The following is a 19,490-nucleotide window of genomic DNA, read 5'->3' as shown; positions in this document are numbered from 1 at the left end:
ACTGTGTGTGGTTGTTGTTGGATGTTAATTGAAGTTCTGTATGGGATATATATGAGCATGTTTTGTGTAGGTTAACTGTGTGTTGGGTGTGTGTTATACGCAATGTGTCGCCATTGTTCTCTCGAATGCCCAAGACGAATTTCTCCAATTGGAGACAGTAAAGGCTTATCTTATCTTATCTTATCTTGACTTAGTATACTATACCCTTAAAAAGGATATTCCTTGAATCATATGTCTACAGGAGAAAACATACATTTTTCAGGAACATACTTCATTTATCAAAACATTATAATATAAACAGTTTGAACACTGTCCCCTTAGTAATCTTATTGAACACTACATTGTTGACCTCTTAACTAACACTTAAACCTACCCATACCACCAAACCTCTCCTAACCTGACCCGTGTCACACTTCAATAGCAGCAAGAATGTTTTGCAATAGAACCCAATCAGAAGTACATACCTAACAATTACATTTTTTAAATGCAAGTACAGTTAAAGCCACCCACTATAAAGTGGGACCAGTCATTCTTATATTGGTCAATTTTCTGTTGAATATTCAGATCACTCATAGCTACCAAACACCTTTTTTTTTTTTTTTTTGCATTTGTGAATGTAAAAAAAAGTGCATTAGGTTATATATGAACTGAAGTTTAATGACATTTATAAGCATTTTAATTTACATTAAATAATGATATGTTAATCATGTAATATTTAATAAGTTCATGAGTAAACATTAACATACACATATTTCTAGCTACTTGAATCTAGATTAACTAATGATTCGTTAAGCATTATATGTTTGTAAATTATTTTTTAATGAAAGTAATTATAAAGTGTTACCAATAATTGACAGACTAATTTATTTTGACAGGATGCACGCAACTAACCAAAACAGTTTGTTGTTTTCAAGATTCAAAAAAAGAGTGTATACTTTGAGCATAGTTTAAGTAGGCGAATTTGGACACAGCATTTGTATTGTTAGCACTTTTCGTTAGGGCTTGGACAATAAATCAACAGTGATGGGAGTAACGCGTTACAAAAGTAATTAATTACTGTAATGCATTGCTTTTTGCTGTAACGCGGTAATGTAAGGCATTACTGGGGGGAAAAAAGTAATATTTTACTCGGTACAAATGTCAGTAACGCGCGTTACAAGCATTGTTAGTTAACCTGGAATAAAGTGGTAGTTTTTTTTTCTTCATACAAATTCGCCAAAATCACCGCGAGATCAGCAGAGGAGAAACGTCCGCGCAAAATGTTTCACTTCCTGTACGTTTATCAGACAGAGCCGAGATGAGTTAGCCTGCAGCGGATAGTACATTCTCAAAGTTTCCTGCTTACCAGTCGCAGTGGTCCAGCGCCGTTTCCATGGCAAAAGTGCGCCGCGGCCGCTCCAGTGTTTGAAAGCGACATGAATGTTCAAAGTTCACGCGCACGGCAATTGATTAGACCACGTCAAAATCATGCAGCATTTACAAACATCTAGAATTAGAACATTACTTAAATAAAAATCTCATTAATATTAAATTATACATTTAAAACTGATTTTGGAGATCGATGACTCGTTCATAGACCAAATGGCCTATGCCCACACTACTGCAGTCACTCACAATAATATATAATAAAAATAAAATAAAAATATTTGGCTTAGTTATTATTCATTAGTTATTTTTATTTTTGCTAAAGTTTAAGCCTAAAGTTTACCCCGGGCTTAAAGTAAAAAGATGTCTGTACCATGCGTCCATGCAAAGTACCATGGTAATATTTGAGGTACCATGGTTAAATCTGAGGTAGTATGTACCATGGTAATATGTACGGCAGAATGTACCATGGTTATTTCTGAGGTACTAGGGCATGTACCATGGTAAATCTGAGGTACCATACTATGTACCATAGTAACATACTGTACAGTATAGTACTTCAGATATTATCATGGTACCATGATAATATCTGAAGTACTATAAAGTATGTACCATGGTGAGGTACTATGGTATGTACCATGGTAAATCTGAGGTACCATACTATGTACCATAGTAACATCTACAGTACCATGCAATGTACCATGGTACCATGATAATATCTGAAGTACTATATAGTATGTACCATGGTTAGATGTAAGGTACCATGGTACTACTATGGTATACCATGGTATGTACTATAGTACATCATGGTAAAATTTCTTATGGGTCCAAGCTCAGTCGGATACCACATCACCTTCTACTGGATGTGTAATGAGCTAATTGAGCATCATACGCTACATTTAGATTGCCAAATCCATATTTGCAGTTATTTTGGTGAGAGTAACTTAAAAGTAATGCAATAGTAGTGTAATGCCTTACATTTTAAATACAGTAATATTGTAATGTAACGAATTCCTTTGAAATGACAGTAACAAGTAATAAATAATGCATTACAGTTTCGAAGTAACTTGCCCAACACTGTAAATCAATGCATTGCGATTCTTCAAACAATTCTGGAACGATTTTGAGATTTTCAGTATGCATCACGATTCTCTCGCCAATCAATTCTGAGCTTAGTTTTTAACAGCAGATGACGCTACATGCTTTAGAAACAGCCGTACTCGGCTTGCTTCTTTAGACGCCTTGCTTAATTATTCATGACAGAACACTTTGTTTCCTATGACAGGCGCTTCAACAGTGAGATGATGACATACAGTAGTGAGAGATGCATTAATGGATCAAAAACTATTTTTTGTGAGTTTCTGCATCACATAAGTTCTCTTCAATAGATCCCGAGTCTTCGACACAAATGCGATTTATCCACACTGTGAGTGTATCCGGTCTTTACTCCATTTTAACCAATCAAACGCCATATACCCCAGCAAAATAAGTCTTAAAAGTTTCAAAGATACAACAGCATGTTCCTATATATTTTCTATGCAGAGAACAAATACGAATGGCTGTGCATTTATTTGTGCATTAAATTATAGCTGTCACAGATATGTAATGCATGTATTTGTGTCATTTACGGTGAGCTTACAGAACCACGTGTATATTGTGTTGCGTGTAATGGTAATTCAGCGTGCACTTGTGGGACGCTTTGATGCTTTTAATGAGTTCATGTAAATGTGTATATGTATTCCATATATGGCAAAAGATGCCAAAACAGCATTGGAACCTATTGTTTTTTTTAATGGACCAAAAAATAACAATAACACTGACACAACATATCCTTTTATTTTCAAGTGCACAAGCATCACATATCTTGCTACAGCATATCAGGTAAATAGCTGGTGGGGTGTGGTCCACTCGTTCTGACAGCATACGCAGCAGGAGATACTGACATTTAACTATCAAAACTACTGTGAATACATTGGCATGCCCTTACGTTTAATTAAGATTAGCTCTGATAGTCTCCAGGGGGCCAGGGAAAAATGTCAACACCCAATTGCCTCTGGAGGGGGTCTCAGCAGCTGGCAGAAGGCCTACAATGGCTGCTTCTGCAAGATGTATGATTCATTAACTTCACTGCACTTTGATGAATTGTAGGCAGGTTAAGCCAGCTACCTACATCAATGACATAACATTTTGAAACTGTTCTTGTCATATATATTTCCTCTTGTGTTCTTCTAGTTGTTTTAAGTTATCATGTCTGCCATGTACGCACAGTGGCCACTTTATTAGGTTCACCTGTACACCAGCTCATTTATACAACTATCTAGTCAGCCAGTGCTTAATTTGAGCTGGATCCTGTTTATGTCAGAGTTTGGATTTTTGCGTTCCGGCATTGTTTTAAAACAATCCACCATAAACAAGTGCATTACATGATGACGGTGCATTCACACTGGCGTGAAGCAAGCATTTTATTCAGTGAACGTAAAGCTCAGCTTCCATAGGAATTAATTGGAAACGCTCACTTCGCACCAGGGTGCACGCATCGTGAAAGACAGAGCGTGCGCGGGTTAATGCAAATGTATTGGAGGTTTTGCTATCGGCCCTCAGCAAATATATTTTTTATCAGCTTTCTTAAGTTCAAAAATCACTATTATTAGTTGGTGCTTACCGCTTATTGTTTTGCACACAGTAAAGCCTAATGTTGGGAGAGTACCCAGCAAACACATTTAAGTTGTGGCAACGTCTGTGGCACGTTGCATTTCTGCTATGGCAACGTCGCTGTCTACGTGCTCGCAACATTAGCCCCGTTTACATGTAGCATTGTATTCCGATTATAAACAGTTTAAAAGTCCAATCAGAATGAAAATGCTCCATGTCAACACCTCAATCGGAATAAAAATGCTCAAACCGATTGAAATTTCAGTCGGATTGAAGGGGGTGGAATAAACCTTTTCACCTTTCACTTTGAGTGAACGTCTTTCTGCACATGCCTGGTTTTGCGCCAGATAATTCTGTCAGCTAACATAATGCCTTCTGTTTGTGACCCGATGCAAAAAACTATGCACGCTAACCATTACCATAGTAAACATGGTAAATATGAACGCTTAGAAATCAGTGAAATCAGACAAATCAAGAAATTAGACAAATCATATCATAGGTTATCATAATCCTGATTTATTTTATCTGTCAGTAGCCTACGTCTCGTCTCTTTATACCGGACTATCCTCTTTATCTCTGAAAATATAACTGTATCCTTCTGGGAGAGAGTGCTAAAGCTCCTCAGGTAATATTTTTGGTGGCATATTTGTAGAAATGATCATTCTTTCTAAATGTGATGTAAATATGTCCTGTAACTAGGCTACCAAATAAACAGAAACAGACGCGACTGAATAAGTTGCGTGTCCTCTTTCTTTTGTGAAATAGACGTTCACAAACGTCATAAACGGTAAACCACTTTATTTCTGTGTGACTAATGTGCAATTTTGACACAAATTAATTCATTATGATCAATGTGTCGCTTTTTATTGTAAACCTGTGGTAAAACATCGATGCTTGGGTTTTAAATATTCAATTAAACAACAGAAATGCCAGCAAACGGTCGCTCTTGTTTTGCGATCACGCTGTTCCCAGTGATTTCTTTCCGATTAGTTTTCTGATAAAACTTCCATTTTGTTGGTGAAATGATGGGTTTGTGTGACGTTGTTCCAGAGAGGCACAGTGGAAACGCAGCAGATTTTGGGCACGGTGCTACTGGCCCGAGGCTATTAGCCTGGCACGGCCGTTTAAAGCCCTGGCTCACACTGGCCCGACAGTGGAAACGCGGCTAATGCCTACAACTAACGCAACGATTAAGTGATGCACCATCTTGACAGGATTGAAAACGTGGGAAATAATGAGCTTCCAGATCCGGCAGACAAGTGTGCGCATGTCACAAAATGATTTCGATTGAAAGCGTCAGCACATGTAAACACCAGATCGGTTTAGATAACATCCCATGTAAACAGTCAACCGGAATCCGTCAATCAGAACGATCTTAATCAGAATAGCAAAAAAGTGTGCATGTAAACGGGGCTATGGTAACAACGTAGAATTGTAAGACGCCACAGGGCTGTAGCAACGCTGTTAGGCGACATTCAGCAACTGAGAGACGACGTTCTGACAATTTTTTGTTTTTAAGCTAGATATGCCTATAGATATCCCCCATTTATCATTTTATGTTTTGAGGTTCATTTTTAATTAGTCAGATGTTAGATAATTATATCGTTTTTTAAAATATTGTTTATCCTTATTATTATTTAATGGGGCTATCAGTAAATTAGTCTAATTATAATCAACACCTGCAAGTGTACTTTGAAGAGTAAAAATTAGAGAAGATTACACGTTAATTCAACTTTATTAAAACTGCATATGGTAGCCTAATCAAATTCCACTTCCAAAAGTCATACATTTGTGGGGGGAAAAAATGAAACAATAAATAAACGAATATACAAATTTCTTCTAAGTATAATAAATAAAACATAAAAAGCAAAGATCAGGGGTCTCATTTATAAAACTGTGCGTATAGGATCCTTACTAAAAGTGTACGTGCGCCCGAAAGCCAAAAATGGCGTACGCAAAAAAATATTCAGACTTATAAAACCGTTCGTACGCCAGAACCTGCTCAGAATTCACTTTATAAATCCCAGTCAGCGGAAGATTGTGCGCACATGCGTCTCCACCCCGAAATATCCATATATGGAGTTTACAACGCCTAGTTTTACTATGCAGATCCTCATCTACATATCGTTTGCATATTCATCCACATGATCACATGTTTAACGGTACAAGACATTTGGAAAACATGAGATATGGATGTGCTGTCACATTACATTGATAAAAATCATTTAGTAGCCTATCCTTGTCTTTTTTTTTTTTTTATAAATAAATCAAATAGTAGGCTATAAAATAGGCTACATTTCAGAGAAAGATTTTCACTGACCAAATAGTATTTTTAATTGATTTATATTTTTAATGTAAACAGATAGGCCTTGTAGTGCATTATTTGCATGAAAATATTTTCTCAGACAATGTGTTGTTAGGCTTGGTGAGTGAAATTATATGTGTATTATCTTTCTGTATATGTTTAATTTCCTTTAGATTTTCTGTCTAAAAGTGACCAAAAAGACATTAACTCCAGTGAAAACTGTCATGGCTAGCACTAGCACCACCAGTGATGTCGACATGCCAGTGACAGAGCCCCAGCCCAGCGACGGCAGACGAGCTACTGCTTCCAGTCATGATGATGACACTTGCCCAGATGATGAAAGGATGGGCCTTTGCAAGTCAGATTAAGTTCATATCCCATGCGCTTATTTGGCACCAGAAAGAGATCATTTTTACACGCGTGGTTTCAGAAAAGAGATTGGCTCGAGTATTCGGTTAAAGCAGATGCGGCCTTCTGCTACCCTTGCAGAAAATTTTGCGCTAGATGTGCAACGCAGATCTCGATCGGGCAGCTGCAGAGCGGGACTAGACTTGACCCAGCACAACCAAAGGCTTCCATGACTGGAAACACGCCGTGGAAACAAATAAAGGATAAAACAGACATGAAATGTCCAAAGAACATTTGTCTTGTTATAGTATGTGGAAAGAAAAAGTAAGCCGAATTGATAAAGGTAAAGAAATCTTGTTGGTCCTTACTGTACGCAGAACAAATACAGAGAAATCAATACTACATGTCTTCTCTTATTGATGTTGTGGAGTTTCTGGTGTCCAATCAATTACCCCTGATGGATAAAATTGAGGCCTTTGATCATATGGATGAAGGTGGGAGTGGACTGTTCATGTCATTACTGGAATTCAGCATCAGGAAGGACCCCCAGTTGGCTGAAATTGTGAAAACAATTCCAAAAAATGCCACATCCATGCAGATGATGACTACTAGGAGACTTCTCTCTGAACATCACAAAGTACTTGAAGCTATGCCTAGTGTTTTGTCCGCACTTAAACTCACTGTCACATTCAGGGCACCGCTATGTGTGAGAACTCATTTTCTGTGTCAAGAACGTTTTCACGGACAACCGACGAGCAATGAACCACACCCGTAAGGCTCAGCTCGTGCAACTTGCATTTGAGCGGGATCTTACAAAGAAAATACGCAACGAATGGAAAGACCTCGTTCTGTGAAAGTTTAACACTTCCACTCGTCGACTGCAGCTTTTCTAAAGGTAGGATGTATTTTTGCTTTTTTGTCTTTGTTACTAATATGATTATTATTATATAGCCAGTGCTGGTCCTTATTATTTATGAGAATGCTGTAGGCAGCGTTGCTCTGTATTGTCATGTCGTGTATATGGTGGCATGATGTGTTTTAGTTTTTTTAAGCAGTCTAACACTGACCAATTTAATAAAGGATCCCCTAGCATTATATCTTGCATTAATTCTGTTTTCTGCCCTTTTTTCATCTGTATCCTGATTTCTGGAAATTTGCCGTCATGCTGCTCCTGATGATCCTTTATTTCTCCTCGTTGACGGCCATCCTATGATGAGCTCCTGGTTTGCAAAAAGTGAAGTGATCTGACGTGGCTGTGCTAACTCTGCAGTCTTAACCCTGAAGCTTATACGCATCATTCCTTCAGCATCGGCACAGCTACTACTGCAGCTCCCAAATCTGCTACTTTGAAAGAAATAGCGTTATGGACTTCGCCAACCTATGAATGCTATATTAGACAAAATGCTAAAGACATAGATGCCCAAACATTTATGAGATCTTAAGTGCACTACAGGGGCTTTCACACCGGTAGTTCTAGCCGGGTGGTTTCCCGAGAACTAATTGTTTTCAATGTTCGTAGAGTTAGTCTAATATATTGTGTTTACACAGCTCTTCTAAAAATGGCGGGTGCTGGTGTTTCACATGCATTCGGCCAATCAGCATACACTAACGTCACTGGTAGTCGCTATAGTGCTGGTTTAGACTCTGAAGTAGGAGCTAAATTCCTCAAAAAGGAGTACCTAGAACTAAAATCATTCCTAGTTCCTGCGGTGCGAACACGCCAAAATTCAGGTACTCCGCCAATAGTTCTTGGAACTATGAAAAGGTTCCTCCGGTGTGCGAAATCCCCTTATGATTAATATACCGCAGGTGACTGCTTCCTGCTATTAGAATATCTAGTATGGGGTTTTACCGCTATTTAGCGGCTTTGTATTAACATATGTAATCTAAACTTATCAGCATTGATATTTTTGCTGTTTCCCTTGTACCTTTTAAAAATTTAATTCCATGCATACTGCAATCATCACTTTAGAGTTAAGCCACATGGTATGGTAACACACGCACACAGGTCACAAAAGCTAAGCCATTTGGCGCGGTAGCCTAGGCGAACAAAATCTAGGCAACTAAAGTTAAGCCATTTAGTCTGGTAGCCTAGGCACACAATATACTGTACACTCGTGGTGCCATGGCTCTTCGGAGCAGCAGCAGTACATACGTCCCTGCGTGTGCATTCAAAGCCTTGAGAAATTAACCACTTCACAATACATCTGGCTGTGAAGCTTCAAAGCTCCATGAAGCTTCATCTCGCCACCACTACCTGTGTGTATTCGAAGCCTAGAGAAATTAACTACTTTCCAATACATCTGGCTGGAAAGCTTCAAAGCTTCATCTCGCCACCATTATGAACAAGTGTCTAAGCACACTGTTTTCTAAGACAACAGAATAACAGGAGCATGAAACTAATACAAACAGAAGACTAAGGCTGCGTTCGAAACCGCATACTCAACGAGTAGGTACTTCTTTTCAATAAGTACTTACTTAACGAGAGCTAAAAGAGTAGGTACTTAATAGCCAAATCTCGTTGAGTATGAATGCGGTTCGGACGTCATCCGCCATGTTGACGTTATCATGTGACCTATGACGTTATCACAAGCACAACAATTTAAAAGTTATGAGCGACAGGTGTGCACCACCGACATCTGATTGCATCAGTACCACCTAACCAGTCCAGAACGGTTCAGCGTCTGAAATGGTTGGCATGTCATCAATAGTAAGAAGAATAATTTGTGCACAAAGGAGACATCGGGCAGCTGCTCGAAGATCTCGCCTTTGGAGAAGGTTGATGATTTTATATTCAAACAAGGCAAGTATTACTACTTAAAAAATGAAGACTACCCCAGAATGAATTGCATTACTAGCCCACCCCAACACTTATGTACAATACTAATGACAAATGCTGACCAACACTTATTTATATAATATTTTCTGGTAACACTTTACAATAAGGTTAATTTATTAAACATTAGTTAATGTATTAACTAACATGAACGAACAAATAGCAATACATTTGTTAAAGTATTTATGAATATTTGTTAATGTTAGTTAATAGAAATAAAGCTGTTCATTGTTTGTTCATGTTAGTTCACAGTGCATTAACTCATGTTAACAAGATTTTAATAAATTATTAGTAAATGTTGAAATTAACATTAACAAAGATGAATGAATGCTGTATAAGTGCAGTTCACTATTAGTTAGTTAACTAATGTACCTTATTGTAAAGTGTTACCCATTTTCTTAATGAAAATGATCTATTTTGGTAAAACAAGCAAACTGTTGTATTGTCATATGACATAGCTATGCATGAATACACACTAGACAAATTCAGCTGATGTGAATAATACATTTTTATTCAAGCAATGATTAATGCATGAAATTAATTGTTTTATTTACTGAAAACAATATGAAACATGAATAAAAATAAGTAAATGAATAAAATAAATAATCACAATAAATAAATACATATACGAGTCAATACTACATGAAACATCGCTTTATTCAAGCTTTTTGTTCTAACAAACTATCATGTTTTTACAGGCGGTGAACCCCACATCCTACTGCCATCTCAATGGAGCTGTTCCAATTCTGCAGTTTTATTTTGATGAAGCAGCTGACCACCGTGCCCACCTTCGCCTGTCTCTTCCGTCCATCAGGTCCCTGATTGGTGCAGTCAGACAGGAATCTGACCATGGATGGGAAAGGGACATTGAGGTGCTTGTGTTCCTGCACTGGCTGGCCCATGCAGCATCTTACAGGGTGGTGTCGCAGACCTTTGATATCCCCAAGACCTCTGTGCATGACATTGTGCACAGAGTAAGCAAGGCCATCATAGGAATTTTGAGGAGGGTGATTTGCTTTCCAACCGGTGATGACCTGGAGGCAGTGGGAGCAGGATTTGCACAGCTGTCTGGATCACCAGCTTTCAGCAGAGCAGTTGGTGCGATAGACGGCTGTCATATCCGTATTAAACCGGCAGCAAATAACTCCCACTGTTATTTCAACCGGAAGCTGTTTCACTCCATCCAACTCCAGGCCATCACTGATCACCGGGGGAAATTCCTAGATGTCTTTGTGGGATATCCTGGGTCTGTGCACGATGCCAGGGTGCTGAGGAACAGCCCTGTGTATGCTGAAGGCCTTTATCCACCTGCAGGCAAATGCATCCTCGGAGATGGAGGCTATCCTTGCCTGAGTGCACCCATCTGCCTCATCACGCCATACAGAGAGCCTGTACAGAACCCTGTGCAGGATCGCTTCAACAGCAAGCACTCCCGTGCCCGTAACATCGTTGAGAGAGCTTTTGGGATGCTGAAGACACGCTGGCGCTGTATCTTCTTCAAGGCCTTGGAGGTGAGCCCTGCCTTCGTGCCTGAGGTTGTTGTGTGCTGTGCTGTTCTTCATAATCTCGCTCTGGTCAATGGAGATATTGTTGAGCCAGAGGATGAGGATGACCATGATGACGGCCACCCTGAGCCCCGCAACCTTGCAGCAAGAGTGGGAGATGATGTGCGGGGCAATCTGGCTGCTGCGGTGTCTGCTCCAAACATCCCTGTGCCTGCTCTCCATGAGCATGACTACCTTTAAAATATTTAGGAAGATTAAAATGTTGTTTTATTTTTTTATTCATGTTGTCAGCATTCCATTTCTTGTCAAATGTCATTTTATAGGTTAACAATTACATGCAAATATTTGTTAGAGCTTTACTACCTTTGTGGTGTAGTGGGCTAAACCACTGAACTGGTTAGCAGAAGATTGCTGGTCGATCAGCAAGGCTCTTTACTCCAGGTTTGTCCAGGGTCATTGTCCCTGTAATAAATGCATTTAGTCACTTTGGATAAAAACATCTGCCAAATGCATAAATTTGATGGATCTTTGTAAAGAAACAGTCTCGGGCATAAACGCTCAAAGCTGCTTATTTCTTCAAGGTATTACTACAAAATACTTGTATTTACTACAATTTTTACTTAATGGGAAAAAGGGTTAGTTCACCTCAACATATAAATACAGCCATTATTTGCTTGCTCTCATGCCGTTACATTACTCTGTTTTTTTTTTTGTTTTTTTTTTTATTGTTTAAATACAAAAGGGGATTTTTGTCAAGTTTGTTCTGATGGTTTAACACAATATCAGTCAATGGAGGCCAACTATCAGAAGCTTCTTGGCATTATTTGATAATGTTTTTGAATCTTCTGAAAGTCCATTGACTGATGTTGTATTAAACCAACAGTACAAACCTGACCAAAATCACCTTTTGTGTTCAGGAAAACAAAACAAAAAACAAAGGGATCAAACAACATGAAGGTGAGTAAATAATGACTCAATTATTTGCTTGGGTTCACAAACCCTTTAGTCACTATTTTACAGTGGGTAGTTAATGCAAAACTTAAGGTAGTTTGTGTAAACCGTCTCAAGTTCAGAGTTTTCAACCCTAATTATACACACCTGAATCAATTTAAACCAATTAATAACAAATTACAGACAGGTGTGTTGGAACTGAACCCTCCATGACCTGCCTTGAAAATCCCTGCATGAGCTCTGAATGCATTTAGAAGTCATTTAATAAATTCCAATAAAACTGTTGTTTTAAAGTGTGTGTTTTTTTTTACATTACACCACACATTCACTAATGATTCATCACTTCATAAATATTTAATTTATGAATTTTATATATATATATAAAATTGTATTCAATTGTATTTATATATATATAAAAATTGTATTCACATTAACCCAAATGTGTAAATGACCATAAGATGTGTGTTTTTTCCACAGAATTTATTTCTTAGCAAGGATTTCAAGGACAAATAAAAATCGTTCATCCCTTTCTGTAACTTCTCGTTCTTGTCTTTCTTCTCTCTCTCTTCTCTCTTGTTCTCGTCGTTCCTCCTTCTCCTCCATTTCCCTCCAAAGCCTCTCCTCCCTCTCAGCAGCTTTCCGCTCTCTCTCCTCTTCTCTCTCCTCCATCTCCCGAAATAATGCCATCACGTCATTAGGCCTTTTCCAGGCTCTTGAGGGCTCTGGGCTCACTGAGGACTAAGATGCCACAGCAACATCCTGCCCACATGAGGCAACGAGGGCAGGAGGAGTGATGGAGGGTCTGCCCCCAATTGCCTCATCCATGGCAGTGTACCATGTGGTCTCTCCATCCTCAGTGCCCCTTCCTGTCTGCGGACATTTCAGATTCTGCAAAAATGCACAAGCATGATACAAAAGCATTCATTTTAACATCACAATATTTAAATTCTGTATTAGAAGAGACAAAATGATCTTACTTTGTATTTCTGTTTAAGGTTTTCCCATTTTTTTTTTTTTTTACAAATGCCGCTGTCGCCTTTCCATGTAGGTCCTGCTCCACCACAAAGGATCTGCAGCAAATGCAGAGAAATCAAGAATTAAAATAGTGCTGCAATATCTCTGTTTGAAAATACAATAACTGAAATATACTACAAATGAACAATTAAATAGATTTTTAATCATTTCTGTATACTCACTCAAAGCCTTTGATGGCAGCATTACGCTTTCCGGTGAAGAGTGCTTCATGAGGCCACTCTCCACCGGATAAGTTTGCGTGTGTGTTCATCTGTCCCTGTAACATCCAGACAAGATTCACGTTACCTCTGTGATTTATGAGCTCAATACTACATTTACATGTTGAGGTTGTTGCTGATAAGTAACCTAGCTTTTTATCCATCATAAACGTTCCACAATTGTTCAACAGTAGGCTACTAATGGACAAATGAAATAGATTACTTATGTTAAGTTACTTAATCTAAATGTATTAAACATTCGTCTAATGAAAAAAAAAAATATTCTCCTAAACAATAGTACATATACATCACTCAGATGTCTATTTCATATCTATTAGACGGAGTAGTAATCATCTGCAATTCTTATAGAATATTTTCTTGCCAGATATTTAATAGACATTTAGTAATTTATTTAAGATGTATACAGTTTAAAATGTATGCAAATCCACTTTGGAGACGTATGTGTCCTTACTAGAGCTCCTCTGTTAGCTATAGATAATAAAATGTAATTTACAGCAAAATCACAAATGAACCATATTATATAGCGTCTTTACACCTTCAACAATTCAACAGTTTACTGTGCAGTATTCAACACATGCGATTTGGTTTGTAGGCTAATTCTCACATTTGAAAGACCTCTCCATTTGTTCAGCCATGTTTGAGTATGACGTATCTTTTTCTTCTTCTTCTTCTTCTTCTTCTTCTTCTTCTTCTTCTTCTTCTTCTTCTTCTTCTTTTATGACGTATCCCATATGGAAAAGGTTTGCTAAAAACTCCCGTGATTCTTATATGTTCCAACAGAATATTGTAAGGGACATATATGCTGCAAAAACCACATATATAAATTGTGTAATATTAGTATATTTTTAATCATATTATGTCATATATGTCCTACATACAACTGAAGCCATATAGATTTTCATGATGTATAAACATAGGAAAATAATGCTAATTTAATATGAATGTCCAGCATGGACGTGTATAAGACACAGTGCAGTTTACCATTCAGTATAAGGCTTTACTTCACTCATGCTTGTTCTTATCTTGTCCTAAGTCGAGCCCTATGCCTGTAGTCAATCATGGTTACTGTATATACTGTATAATCAGCCTTAGATGAAACACAACATTTAAACTACACACACAAGCACACATTTATTAGAGTGTATTCTACAAGATACAGTTGCATATTTCACATATAAATAGTTTTCATTTTAAATCCTGCATCACCTGTTTTCATTTTCATTTGTGACAATTTCTCTAAACTTTATCACAGTACTACTATGGTATACAACATGCAGTTCTATTCTTAACCTACAAACATAAAACTTTCCTAAATGTCGAAGTGATTCTTATGGGTAAAATAAAAAATAAATTCAAAAAAATCTAAAAAAAATAATTCAGTGGCTTAGTAAATATCAGTAACTTTATTCACTTAATAAAATCTATGAATATCATTTACTTGATAGTTTGAGTTGAACATACCGAAATAATTGACTAAAACTCCAACAATTAATTTTGTCTGAAATTTACAGTTAATAAAAATAAGTTTTTCACTAAAATAATTTAGTATTTGACTAACCAATTATTTATTTAAAATACACTGAGCTAATATATTTGTGAAATTTCCATCACCATATTTAAAAATGGATAATTAAACTAATCTGTTTCAAGAACCACAAATATTACTTAAATAAAATCAATATTATTAATATTTAACACGCATAAGAAATTAAGTTTACTCAATTAAAACAATGCACCCCTCCCCCACCCTCTGACGTGACGACGACAGCTCAACGGTTGAGTGAGCGCGCGCTGTATGAACTCTCTTCAGTCTCCAAAGCAACAGTTCTTCTCTTCTCAGCGGCGCAGAATTGGTGCATTTCCTCTGTGAAATTCAGGTGTGTGTATGCTTTATTTTATCTGTATAATCATTAATGTGCTTCAAATCATTTTATTTAATGCGAAAGAACATACAGAGACACAATGTTACTCACGAGTTAAACGAGTGTCGACTCGCGCCTGCCTTTTCGCGTGATTGTAATGCCTTGCATTAAAAACACACGACTATATTCCTAAAGATAATGAATATAACTAATTTGGATGATAAACTGTCCTCAGAACTGTGCACTGTGTGTTTATTGGCAGGTTATGGAGCCAGTCGCGTCGCAGCATCTCTCGGCCGTGAGTGACGCAGGACGGCGGTGTAAAGTTAAGCCCTCATTATGCTTCTGCGTCAACTCCACGGCGTAGCTACGCCGTCACTCCAACGGCGTCGTGACCGTTTTATGGTTCTGCGTCGGGTTGCATTGCATCGCGGTGCATTTCACCGCCAGAACGCTAGGGGGGTGGTGTGGTTCGCGAATCTCTTTCCTAGTTTGTTTTGGTTCCATGCGCCGGTTCCGCTTTTTCATTTCCGACAATGGCGAGCGAAAGAGAGAGAGTGTTGTTGCAGCTGGAGCTAATCAACGTTGAACAACAAATGATTTTATTGCAAATGTTTAATCGTAGAAGAAAAAGAAGACGTCAGCGAAGGTGGTCTGTACGACCAGTGCACGAAGACAGGGGAAGGATTGGCGAATTTGTTACGGTTGTTCGACCGCTGAGGGACTTGGACGAAGAAATGCACTTTAAGTATTTTCGGATGTCGAAAGGTCGATTTGACGATCTTGTTCATCGTTTAAAGCCGTTAATACAGCATCAGACTACACACAGTATGCCTATTGACCTCGCTCAGAGACTGGCAGTGACTTTAAAGATTTTATCTTCGGGTGCAAACCAACAGATCACCGGGTTGGGCTACAAAATGGGTGCGACCACGGTGTCCCGCATAGTATCGGAGGTCTGCAAAGCGCTGTGGACTGCGCTGCAGCCCGAATTTTTGCCCTGCCCTTCAACCAGCCAGTGGGAAGCTATTGCTTCAGATTTCTGGCGACTTTGGAACTTCCCAAACTGCGTTGGAAGCCTCGACGGGAAACATGTTAACTTGGTTAATTACTTGATATCCATGATGTACCCGTGAACATTGTATTGTAAATAAACAACAAACTTTTTTTCAAAACAAACATTGATTTGATTGATTGAAGTTTATTTCTAGCAACAACAAAAAAAAGAAAAGAATATATATAAATATATACATATACACTACCGGGCAAAAGTTTTAGATCGGTAAGATTTTTAATGTTTTTAAAAGAAGTCTCTTCTGCTCACCAAGGCTGTGTTTATTTGATTAAAAATACAAAGCAAAAACAGTATAATTGTGAAATATTATTACAATTTAAAACAGCTGTTTTCTATGTGACTATACAGTAAAGTGTAATTTATTCCTGTGATCAAAACTGAATTTTCAGAATCATTTCTCCAGTCTTCGGTGTCACAATGATGTATAATCTGACCAATCACAGCCCCTGCGGTCTGCGTCACCGCGACGCGTAGTTACAATTTTTTGGAGGTGCACGTCAAGCTACGGCGGAGGGGTCGCGTCGAGGTTCGCGTCGACGCAGAGGGGTCCGCGGGGGTACGCCGTCGATTCGACGCAGAAGCATAAAACAGGCTTTAGAGGTTCCCCCGCACAGGCGAGTCCATCTCCGGCATAGGAACCAGCGCTGATCCGGTGGATACTGGATAACAGACCGGTTGATTACACTTGAATGTTTAGGCCTAAATGTTTAATTTTTACTTAGAAAATGTTTCTTACATGAGTTTAAATGTAGGCAATATTGTATATGTGTTAAAAATAGTATAAAATATGCTGTATTGCTGTAGGCTACTCATCGACAATAAAGGCCTATGTCATGTAGTTATACCGGTGGTTGTATGGAATATTTTTACAAAGGTTTAGAGGAAATAAAAAAAGTTAATATTACTCACTGGCATATAAGCACAGTTAATATTACTCATAAATATTTGTTTTTAAATGTTTCCCCCCCCCCCCCCAATTATTTCTATTAAATTTTATTTGTTAATGTACCAAGTGCAGTTACTCAGATCTATTTAATTTGTTTCACTTACATTTACTCAGTTAATACAGTGTATGTAATTGATTTCACTGCTTACAAATCTAATCAATTCTAAGTGTAAAAATGTTTAACCAAAAAATTGAGTAAATCATATTAAAAGTTTTTAGAGTGCATCACCACCAGAGTTCATGATACATATACAAAAACATATTCCAGCCAATTTTCAACATTTTAATCACTGTTCTAGAAACATGTTTGACTCAACTTTGTTCATTTGCAATATGTTATGATTTGTTCACAAACAACAGGCTCAGACAGTTCACAAATAATGTAAATACACGGTCTTACAATGTCATTGCTTTATAACTGCTCTTTCAAATCCTGTAGGAAAATTAACAGTCTTCATAAAGGTTTGTCATCATATATTCACCCTCATGTTGTTTCAAACCTGTATGAATTTCTTTCTTCTGCTGAACAGAAAGGAAGATATTTAGAAGAATGTCAGTAACCAGACAGTTTCTGGTCTCATTGACTTCCATATTAGGAAAAAAATATACTATGGAAGTCAATGAGACCAGAAACTGTCTGGTTACTGACATTCTTCTAAATATCTTCCTTTCTGTTAGAAATATCTTCCGGCCGTAAGGCCTCGGCCTCGAGTGGTCGCTGCCTGACGAGCCCGCGCTCTACAGCCCGGCGCGAGGTTCACCCTCGCCCGCACCCACCTAATCTGTCATTTATTTTTGTTTTGATAATAAATGGAGTCAGCCTCCAAAAGTGAAACCTGTCCTGTGATTTTTGTTTTTATACACTAAATTGTGTTTGTTGTCTTTACATTAGAATAATAATGTTTCATATAATCTAGAATAGATATGGAATAAATAGCATTCAATACAAAATGAGTATCTCTCATATATTGAAATCGAGTTTTTATGTGAAAGATTTGCTTTGTTGTGCATTTTAGTCATATTACAAAATAATTTATTGAGGCCAAACATAAAATAACATTGTAAACGGTCACTTCACCACGTGACAGCAGCAAGCAGGCTCCTGATTGGTTAACGCGGCGCGAATTGACGCAGAAGTTCAGATTTTTCAACTCGGGCGGCAGACGCGAATTCGCGTCAAACACGAGAATGCACAAAAAGCACTACATAAAACATTGAACTTGACGCGCGAATGAGGCGTATTCGCGTCTTCCGCGCCGCGCTCTACGCCTCATTCGCGTCTTCCGCGCCGCGCTCTACGCCTCAAATCACTCGCGCCTGACGCGCTATTCGCGTCCGGTGTGAACGCACCATAAGACACATTAGGCCAGACAACAAATTCTTCTTCTTTTGTTTTTTATGGCGGTTGGCAAACCAACTTAACGGTGCATTACCGCCACCGACTGGGCTGGAGTGTGAATCAGGAGATATTGGAACTTAAAGCCACACCGCGGAACTTTTGCGGGCGCTAGACCTGTAACTTTCACGTCTAGCGCCCCTAGAGGCCACAAGCGCCGCAGCACTGTCGCAAAAGTCTGCTCCATGAGTATATCAGAGCCTATGGTCACGTGATGGCCGTAAAGCGATACGTTCTCCAGGTCACATGACCTGGCATACGACGGTCCGTCTTCTCCAAACTTACATAGGCGGTATTTCAAGAGGGCAGCCCCGATCGGAGCATTAATAGTGTCAAACGCTGTATATTGGCCTGAGGAATCATTTAAAATAACTTGTATGCGTCAACTCTTTAGGTCACAAAGTCCACGGTGTGGCTTTAACTAAAAAAATTAAAAATAAAATAAAAATGTAATCCTTTTGGCTAAGTCTGTGTCTCTCAGAAACTTAATAACAAAGTGATAAATGTTACTGGATGTTTTCCCTAATAAACCTTGCATTGTAAAATTATTCTGATTGACCATTCTTAGAGACTGAAAAAGCTGGTTTCTTTCTTGGCTGTACTTTGTGCACTGAAATAAAATATGCTCTACAGTTTCTAAATGACTACAATGTTGGCATTTCCCTGTTGGATGTTTCCCTATTATCTTCAATGAAGAATTGAGCCCTGTGTATCCTATTCTTAACCGTGTAATTATACTTTCCTCTCTTCTACTCCTACACTCTGTCATTCCTATATCCACTTCTGGTTGTATATTATATAAATGTCTCTTGCATATGCTTTAATGAACAGCATAGCTTCAGATTTGCTATATGAAACTTGTAATATTCTATTGTGTTTCAGTGTTTGTTTTGCAAGTTTCAGACAACAAATTACTCAATGAGCTGGCTTATAAAGCATGTCCTAAAGGCTGGGGTAATGTTCATCAGGTGTGTATCATTAAAACTAAAAGCCTAA

Source organism: Leuciscus leuciscus (assembly GCF_965113295.1).
Source record: "Leuciscus leuciscus genome assembly, chromosome: 6".
NCBI lineage: Eukaryota > Metazoa > Chordata > Actinopteri > Cypriniformes > Leuciscidae > Leuciscus > Leuciscus leuciscus.
The sequence above is the reverse complement of the archived record's forward strand: the minus strand, read 5'-3'. Positions refer to the sequence as shown.